We start from the raw sequence: 8,876 nt of genomic DNA, 5'->3' as shown, positions 1-8,876 counted from the left end.
TGGATTGTGCGTCGCGTCGCAAGTGAATGGGGAGATCTCTCTGTGAACGGCGGCATGGTGATTGCAAGAGAAAATTGACTTAGTCGGAGCATTGGCCTCGGGCCACTGTGATGGCCTGGCAATTTCTCTTTAATTGCAACCTATGTTTGCGCAGTAGTAGAGTTTGCAAGTAAGATGGTCCTTGTTCTTGATAGTTCCAGGAGATGACCTCCAGAACTTTTGGATTGGGCCCCTTCAAGGTGAAATTCATCCAGTTGATCGGATGAGCTCGATGACCATTTCAGTCCCTTGGCTCCATGAATTCACATCTCCTAACCGACGAAAATCTTTTGCTCCTTAGAGGACCTCATAATAAATTGGGTCATGGATGGCTGTTTGGTCAGAATTTTCAACGATTTGGATTTTTATGGCGGATGTTGGCGTGTTCGCTAATTTCTAATGCAGAGCGAGCCTCGCACTAATAGCTTATATAGGAGAGGTTGTTGCCGCGAACCTCTCCCGTGCCCCTCTCATTGATTCAACGGCGGTGTCAAGGCGGATGGAAATGTCAGATTTTGAAACGGTGGACGCCGACGTTGAATCAATTGGAGGGGCATGAAGCCCACCCTCGAGGTGCTATTCCTTGACTCTCCTTTAGATCATGTTTTCTTGTCACTCAAGCTGGCGCAATTTCAGAAAGCAGTTGGGCTGCGCGTCACGAGTGACAAGGGAGCCTTTGTGATCGGAAGCTCCCCGTGGCCATTCGATGAGAAGAGCCATTACTTGTGTGAGCAAGGACGAATGCAGCCTCGGATTCCAAACGAAATCAACGACATCGAATCTATATATAGGAGCGGAATGAAGCAGCAGCCAGCCCGTTTGCAATGCGCGGCTCCCCAAACTTGCTATTCTTTCTCACTCCATCGGGGCACAAATTCAGGAGTTGTTCGACAGTGGTTGTCGTTCCAATGGTGTCATTGCGGCGATATTTGTTCACAGCTAAGATTGGTTTTTGTGAGAGATGGGTATGAAAGCACAACCCGATTGCTACGCGGGAGCTCCCTAAGGTCGCCTCTGTGCCAACTCGATCGGCACAACATTGGGAATGGTTCGACAGCGGTTGTCGTTCCAATGTGTCATCGGGGGATGTCTTGGAAAGTGGTCTTTCTTTCAAGGGCGAGCTCACGTCTAGCACTTGGGTTGTGCGTCGCGTCACAAGTGAATGGGGGATGTCTTGGGGGATGTCTTGGAAAGTGGTCTTTCTTTCAAGGGCGAGCTCGCATCTAGCACTTGGACTGTGCGTCGCGTCACAAGTGGATGGGGAGATCTCTCTGTGAACGGCGGCATGGTGATTGCAAGAGAAAATTGACTTAGTCAGAGCCATTGGCCTCGGGCCATTGTGACGGCCTTGCAATTTCTCTTTAATTGCAACCTATGTTTGCGCAGTAGCAGAGTTTGCATGTAAGATGGGCCTTGTTCTCGAGAGTTCCAGGAGATGACCTCTGAAACTTTTGGATTAGGCCCCTTCAAGGTGAAATTCATCCAGTTGATCGGATGAGCTCGATGACCATTTCAGTCCCTCGGCTCCATGAACTCACATCTCCTAACCGATGACAATCTTTTGCTCCTCTGCCGACCTCATAAAAAATTGGGTCGTGAATGGCTGTTTGGTAGGAATTTTAAAGGTTTTGGATTTTTAAGGCGGATGTCGGTGTGTTCGCTAATTTCTAATGCAGAGCAAGCCTCGCACTAATAGCTTATATAGGAGAGGTGGTTGCCGCGAGCCTCTCCCGTGCCCCTCTCACTGATTCAACGCCGGTGTCAAGGCGGATGGATATGTCGGATTTTGAAACGATGGACGCCGACGTTGAATCAATTAGAGGGGCATGAAGCCCACCCTTGATGTGCTATTCCTCGACTCTCCTTTTAGATCATGTTTTCTTCTCACTCAGCTGGCGCAATTTTGGAAAAAGGTTTGGCAGCGGTTGCCATCCCTCACCGCATCTACTTGGTGATTTTAAAACTCGATCTAAAACGGGAGCCCTCGCCTAGCACCTCCGTCCGGTGTTGCTCGGGTATTGCATAAAATTATGCCAACGGCGCGAATCCCCCAATGAATGCATATGCTTGGACCCTCTGTTAGATCACCTTCTTCGATCACTCGATCGATGCAACTACGAAAGAGACTTGGTAGAGGTTGCCATTGTACAGCGCGTCTGCTTAGCGATTTCGAAGTTGATCTAATGGTGAGCCCTTGTCTCTAGCTATGAGCTGGGTGGTTGGCACTCTAGCAAAATTTTTTGCGTGCCTATCACGGCTACAATGGGAGAGGTGGTTTCCGCGAGCCTCTCCCGTGCCCCCCTCATTGATTCAATGCCGCTGTCAGGGCGGATGGATATGTCGGATTTTGAAACGGTGGACGGTGACATTGAATCAATTAGAGGGGCATGAAGCCCACCCTTGAGGGTGCTATTCCTGGACTCTCCTTTAGATCATGTTTTCTTGTCACTCAGCTGGCGCAATTTCGGAAAAAGGTTTGGCCAGCGGTTGCCAGCCCTCATCGCGTCTACTTGGTGATTTTAAAACTCGATCTAAAACGGGAGCCCTCATCTAGCACCTCCGTCCGGTGTTGCTCGGGTATTGCATAAATTTATGCCATCGGCGCGAATCCCCCAACGAATGCCTACGCTTGGACCCTCTCTTAGATCACCTTCTTCGATCACTCGACCGACGCAACTACGGAAGAGACTTGGCTGCGGTTGCCATTCTACAGCGCGTCTGTTCAGCGATTTCGAAGTTGATCTAATGGCGAGCCCTTGTCTCTAGGCATGAGGTGGGTGCTTGGCGCTCTAGCAAAATTTTTTGCATGCCTATCGCGGCTACAACGGGAGAGGTGGTTGCCGCGAGCCTCTCCCGTGCACCCCTCATTGATTCAACACCGCTGTCAGGGCGGATGGATATGTCAGATTTTGAAACGGTGGACGCCGATGTTGAATCAATTAGAGGGGCATGAAGCCCACCCTCAAGGGTGCTATTCCTGGGCTCTCCTTTAGATCATGTTTTCTTGTCACTCAGCTGGCGCAATTTCGGAAAAAGGTTTGGCAGCGGTTGCCAGCCCTCACCGCGTCTACTTGGTGATTTTAAAACTCGATCTAAAATGGGAGACCTCGTCTAGCACCTCCGTCCGGTGTTGCTCAGGTATTGCATAAATTTATGCCATCGGCATGAATCCCCCAACAAATGCCAACATGCTTGGACCCTCTCTTAGATCACCTTCTTCGATCACTCGACCGACGCAACTACGGAAGAGACTTGGCAGCGGTTGCCATTCTACAGCGCGTCTGTTCAGCGATTTCGAAGTTGATCTAATGGCGAGCCCTTGTCTCTAGGCATGAGGTGGGTGGTTGGCGCTCTAGCAAAAAATTTTTGCGTGCCTATCGCGGCTACAAGGGGAGAGGTGGTTGCCGCGAGCCTCTCCCGTGCCCCCCTCATTGATTCAACGCCGTTGTCATGGCGGATGGATATGTCAGATTTCTAAACGGTGGATGGCGACGTTGAAACAATTAGAGGGGCATGAAGCCCACCCTCGAGGTAGCTATTCCTGGACTCTCCTTTAGATCATGTTTTCTTGTCACTCAGCTGGTGCAATTTCAGAAAAAGGTTTGGCAGTAGTTGCCAGCCCTCACCGCGTCTACTCGGTGATTTTAAAACTCGATCTAAAATGGGAGCCCTCGTCTAGCACCTCCGTCCGGTGTTGCTCGGGTATTGCATAAATTTATGCCATCGGCGCGAATCCCCCAACGAATGCCTATGCTTGGACCCTCTCTTAGATCACCTTCTTCGATCACTCGACCAACGCAACTACGGAAGAGACTTGGCAGCGGTTGCCATTCTACAGCGCGTCTGTTCAGCGATTTCGAAGTTGATCTAATGGCGAGCCCTTGTCTCTAGGCATGAGGTGGGTGCTTGGCGCTCTAGCAAAATTTTTTGCATGCTTATCGCGGCTACAACGGGAGAGGTGGTTGCCGCGAGCCTCTCCCGTGCCCCCCTCATTGATTCAACACTGCTGTCAGGGCGGATGGATATGTCAGATTTTGAAACGGTGGACGACGACGTTGAATCAATTAGAGGGGCATGAAGCCCACCCTCAAGGGTGCTATTCCTGGACTCTCATTTAGATCATGTTTTCTTGTCACTCAGCTGGTGCAATTTCATAAAAAGGTTTGGCAGTGGTTGCCAGCCCTCACCGCGTCTACTTGGTGATTTTAAAACTCGATCTAAAATGGGAGCCCTCATCTAGCACCTCCGTCCGGTGTTTCTCGGGTATTGCATAAATTTATGCCATCGGCGCGAATCCCCCAATGAATGCCTACGCTTGGACCCTCTCTTTGATCACCTTCTTCAATCACTCGACCGACGCAACTACGGAAGAGACTTGGTAGCGGTTGCCATTCTACAGCGCGTCTGTTCAGCAATTTTGAAGTTGATCTAATGGCGAGCCCTTGTCTCTAGGCATGAGGTGGGTGCTTGGCGCTCTAGCAAAATATTTTGCTTGCCTATCGCGGCTACAATGGGAGAGGTGGTTGCCGCGAGCCTCTCCTGTGCCCCCCTCATTGATTCAATGCCGCTGTCAGGGCGGATGGATATGTTGGATTTTGAAACGGTGGACGGCGACGTTGAATCAATTAGAGGGGCATGAAGCCCACCCTCGAGGGTGCTATTCCTGGACTCTCCTTTAGATCATGTTTTCTTGTCACTCAGCTGGCGCAATTTTGGAAAAAGGTTTGGCAGCGGTTGCCAGCCCTCACCGCGTCTACTTGGTGATTTTAAAACTCGATCTAAAACGGGAGCCCTCGTCTAGCACCTCCGTCCGGTGTTGCTCGGGTATTGCATAATTTGTTGCTATCGGCGCGAATCCCCCAACGAATCCCTAGCCTTTGACTCTGTCTTAGATCACCTTCTTCGATCACTCGATTGACGCAATTACGGAAGAGGCTTGGCAGCGGTTGCCATTCCACAGCGCGTCTGTTCAGCGATTTCGAAGTTGATCTACTAATGGCGAGCCCTTGTCTAGCCATGAGGTGGGTGCTTGGGGCTCTAGCAATTTTTTGTGTGCCTATCGCGGCTACAATGGGAGCTTTGATAACAAAAGTTCTCGGCGACCCTCCCCAATAGAAATCAGTGCTGGTGTTCACGAAAGACACATTATTCGGATTTTTGGAATATTGGCACCAGCATCGTTTCTATTGGGAGGGCCGTGAAGCCATCCCGATTTTACTATGCGAGGGCTCTCTCAACAGAGTCATTCTCTACGCAACAACTTCTTTGGCACAAAATTTTCAGAATGGTTCGGCAGCGGTTGTCGTTCCAATGGTGCCCTTGTGGTGGTTGCCTGGGCAGCGATCTGAAGGGCGACCCATCGTCTAGCAGTTGGCCTGCGCATCACGAGTGACAAGGGATCCTTTGTTATCGGAAGCTCCCCGTGGCCATTCGATTAGAAGAGCCATTGCTTGTTTGAGCAAGGATGAATGCAGCCTTGAATTCCAAACGAAATCAACGATTTCGGATCTATATAAGAGCGGAATGAAGCAGCAGCATAGCCCGTTTGCTATGCGCGGCTCCCCAAAGATGCTCTTCTTTCTCACTCCATTGCCACAATTTCGGGAGTTGTTCGACAGCGGTTGTCGTTCTAATGTGTCATTGCGGTGATCTGGAGAGCGATGCTAACGGCGGGAGCTTGTGTCTAGAATTTGGGATGTTTGTGCGAGCGAGCAGGGGAGCTTCTCTTATCGGAACCTCTCCGTGGCCTTTGAATATATAGACCCAGTGCCGACGATATCGATGGATGCGAGCCCTTGGATTCCAAATTTGTCCACAGCTAACATTGGTTTTGGTGAGAGATGGGCACGAAAGCACATCCCGATTGCTACGCGGGACCTCCCTAAGGTCGCCTCTGTGCCAACTCGATTGGCACAACATTGGGAATGGTTCGACAGCGGTTGACGTTCCAATGTGTCATCGGGGGATGTCTTGGAAAGTGGTCTTTCTTTCAAGGGCGAGCTCGCGTCTAGACATTGGATTGTGCGTCGCGTCACAGGTGAATGGGGATATCTCTCTGTGAACGGCGGCATGGTGATTGCAAGAGAAAATTGACTTAGTCGGAGCCATTGGCCTCAGGCCATTGTGACGGCCTCACAATTTCTCTTTAATTGCAACCTATGTTTGCGCAGTAGCAGAGTTTGCATGTAAGATGGGCCTTGTTCTCGAGAGTTCCAGGAGATGACCTCCGGAACTTTTGGATTGGGCCCCTTCAAGGTGAAATTCATCCAGTTGATCGGATGAGCTCAATGACCATTTCAGTCCCTCGGCTCCATGAACTCACATCTCCTAATCGATGACAATCTTTTGCTCCTCTGCCGACCCCATAAAAAATTGGGTCGTAAATGGCTGTTTGGTAGGAATTTTAAAGGATTTGGATTTTTAAGGCGGATGTCGGTGTGTTCGCTAATTTCTAATGCAGAGCGAGCCTCGCACTAATAGCTTATATAGGAGAGGTGGTTGCCGCGAGCCTCTCTTGTGCCCCCCTCATTGATTCAACGCCGGTGTCAAGGCGGATGGATATGTCGGATTTTGAAATGGTGGACGCCGACGTTGAATCAATTAGAGGGGCATGAAGCCCACCTCAGATGTGCTATTCCTCGACTCTCCTTTAGATCATGTTTTCTTCTCACTCAGCTGGCGCAATTTTGGAAAAAGGTTTCGCAGCGGTTTCCATCCCTCACCGCGTCTACTTGGTGATTTTAAAACTCGATCTAAAACGGGAGCCCTCGTCTAGCACCTCCGTCCGGTGTTGCTCGGGTATTGCATAAAATTATGCCATCGGTGCGAATCCCCCAACGAATGCCTACTCTTGGACCCTCTCTTAGATCACCCTCTTCGATCACTCGACCGACGCAACTACGGAAGAGACTTGGCAGCGGTTGCCATTCTACAGCGCGTCTGTTCAGCGATTTCGAAGTTGATCTAATGGCGAGCCCTTGTCTCTAGGCATGAGGTGGGTGGTTGGCGCTCTAGAAAAAAAATTTTGCGTGCCTATCACGGCTACAAGGGGAGAGGTGGTTGTTGCAAGCCTCTCCCGTGCCCCTTTCATTGATTCAACGCCGCTGTCAGGGCGGATGGATATGTCAGATTTTGAAATGGTGGACGGCGACGTTGAATCAATTAGAGGGGCATGAAGCCCACCCTCGAGGGTGCTATTCCTGGACTCTCCTTTAGATCATGTTTTCTTGTCACTCAGCTGGCACAATTTTGGAAAAAGGTTTGGCAGCGGTTGCCAGCCCTCACCACGTCTACTCGGTGATTTTAAAACTCGATCTAAAATGGGAGCCCTCGTCTAGCACCTCCGTCCGGTGTTGCTCGGGTATTGCATAAATTTATGCCATCGGCGCGAATCCCCCAACGAATGCCTACGCTTGGTCCCTCTCTTAGATCACCTTCTTCGATCACTCGACCGACGCAACTACGGAAGAGACTTGGCAGCGGTTGCCACTCTACAGCGCGTCTGTTCAGCGATTTCGAAGTTGATCTAATGGCGAGCCCTTGTCTCTAGGCATGAGGTTGGTGCTTGGCACTCTAGCAAAATTTTTTGCGTGCCTATCGCGGCTACAATGGGAGATGTGGTTGCCGCGAGCCTCTTCCGTGCCCCCCTCATTGATTCAATGCCGCAGTCAGGGCGGATGGATATGTCAGATTTTGAAATGGTGGACGGCGACGTTGAATCAATTAGAGGGGCATGAAGCCCACCCTCGAGGGTGCTATTCCTGGACTCTCCTTTAGATCATGTTTTCTTGTCACTCAGCTGGTGCAATTTCGGAAAAAGGTTTGGCAGCGGTTGCCAGCCCTCACCGCGTCTACTTGGTGATTTTAAAACTCGATCTAAAATGGGAGCCCTCGTCTAGCACCTCTGTCCGGTGTTGCTCGGGTATTGCATAAATTTATGCCATCGGTGTGAATCCCCCAACGAATGCCTATGCTTGGACCCTCTCTTAGATCACCTTCTTCGATCACTCGACCGACGCAACTACGGAAGAGAATTGGCAGTGGTTGCCATTCTATAGCGCGTCTGTTAAGCGATTTCGAAGTTGATCTAATGGCGAGCCCTTGTCTCTAGGCAAGAGGTGGGTTCTTGGCGCTCTAGCAAAATTTTTTGCATGCCTATCGCGGCTACAAGGGGAGAGGTGGTTGCCGCGAGCCTCTCCCGTGCCCCCCTCATTGATTCAACGCCGCTGTCAGGGCAGATGGAAATGTCGGATTTTGAAATGGTGGACGCCGACGTTGAATCAATTAGAGGGGCATGAAGCCCACCCTTGAGGGTGCTATTTTCCTGGACTCTCCTTTAGATCATGTATTCTTGTCACTCAGCTGGCGCAATTTTGGAAAAAGGTTTGGCAGCGGTTGCCAGCCCCTCACCGCGTCTACTTGGTGATTTTAAAACTCGATCTAAAACGGGAGCCCTCGTCTTGCACCTCCGTTCGGTGTTGCTCGGGTATTGCACAAATTTTTGCCATCGGTGCGAATCCCCCAACGAATGCCTACACGCTTGGACCCTCTCTTAGATCACCTTCTTCGATCACTCGACCGACGCAATTACGGAAGAGACTTGGCAGCGGTTGCCATTCTACACCGCGTTCGTTCTGCGATTTCGAAGTTGATCTAATGGCGAGCCCTTGTCTATAGCCATGAGGTGGGTACTTGGCGCTCTAGCAAAATTTTTTGCGAGCCTATCGCGGCTACAATGGGAGAGGTGGTTTCCGCGAGCCTCTCCCGTGCCCAGCTCATTGATTCAATGCCGCTGTCAGGGCGGATGGATATGTCAGATTTTGAAACGGTGGACGCCG

This window comes from Cupressus sempervirens, chromosome 2 (assembly GCF_028749045.1).
Source record: "Cupressus sempervirens isolate cs-2001-9-10 chromosome 2, ASM2874904v1, whole genome shotgun sequence".
NCBI lineage: Eukaryota > Viridiplantae > Streptophyta > Pinopsida > Cupressales > Cupressaceae > Cupressus > Cupressus sempervirens.
This window is presented reverse-complemented; position numbering follows the sequence as displayed.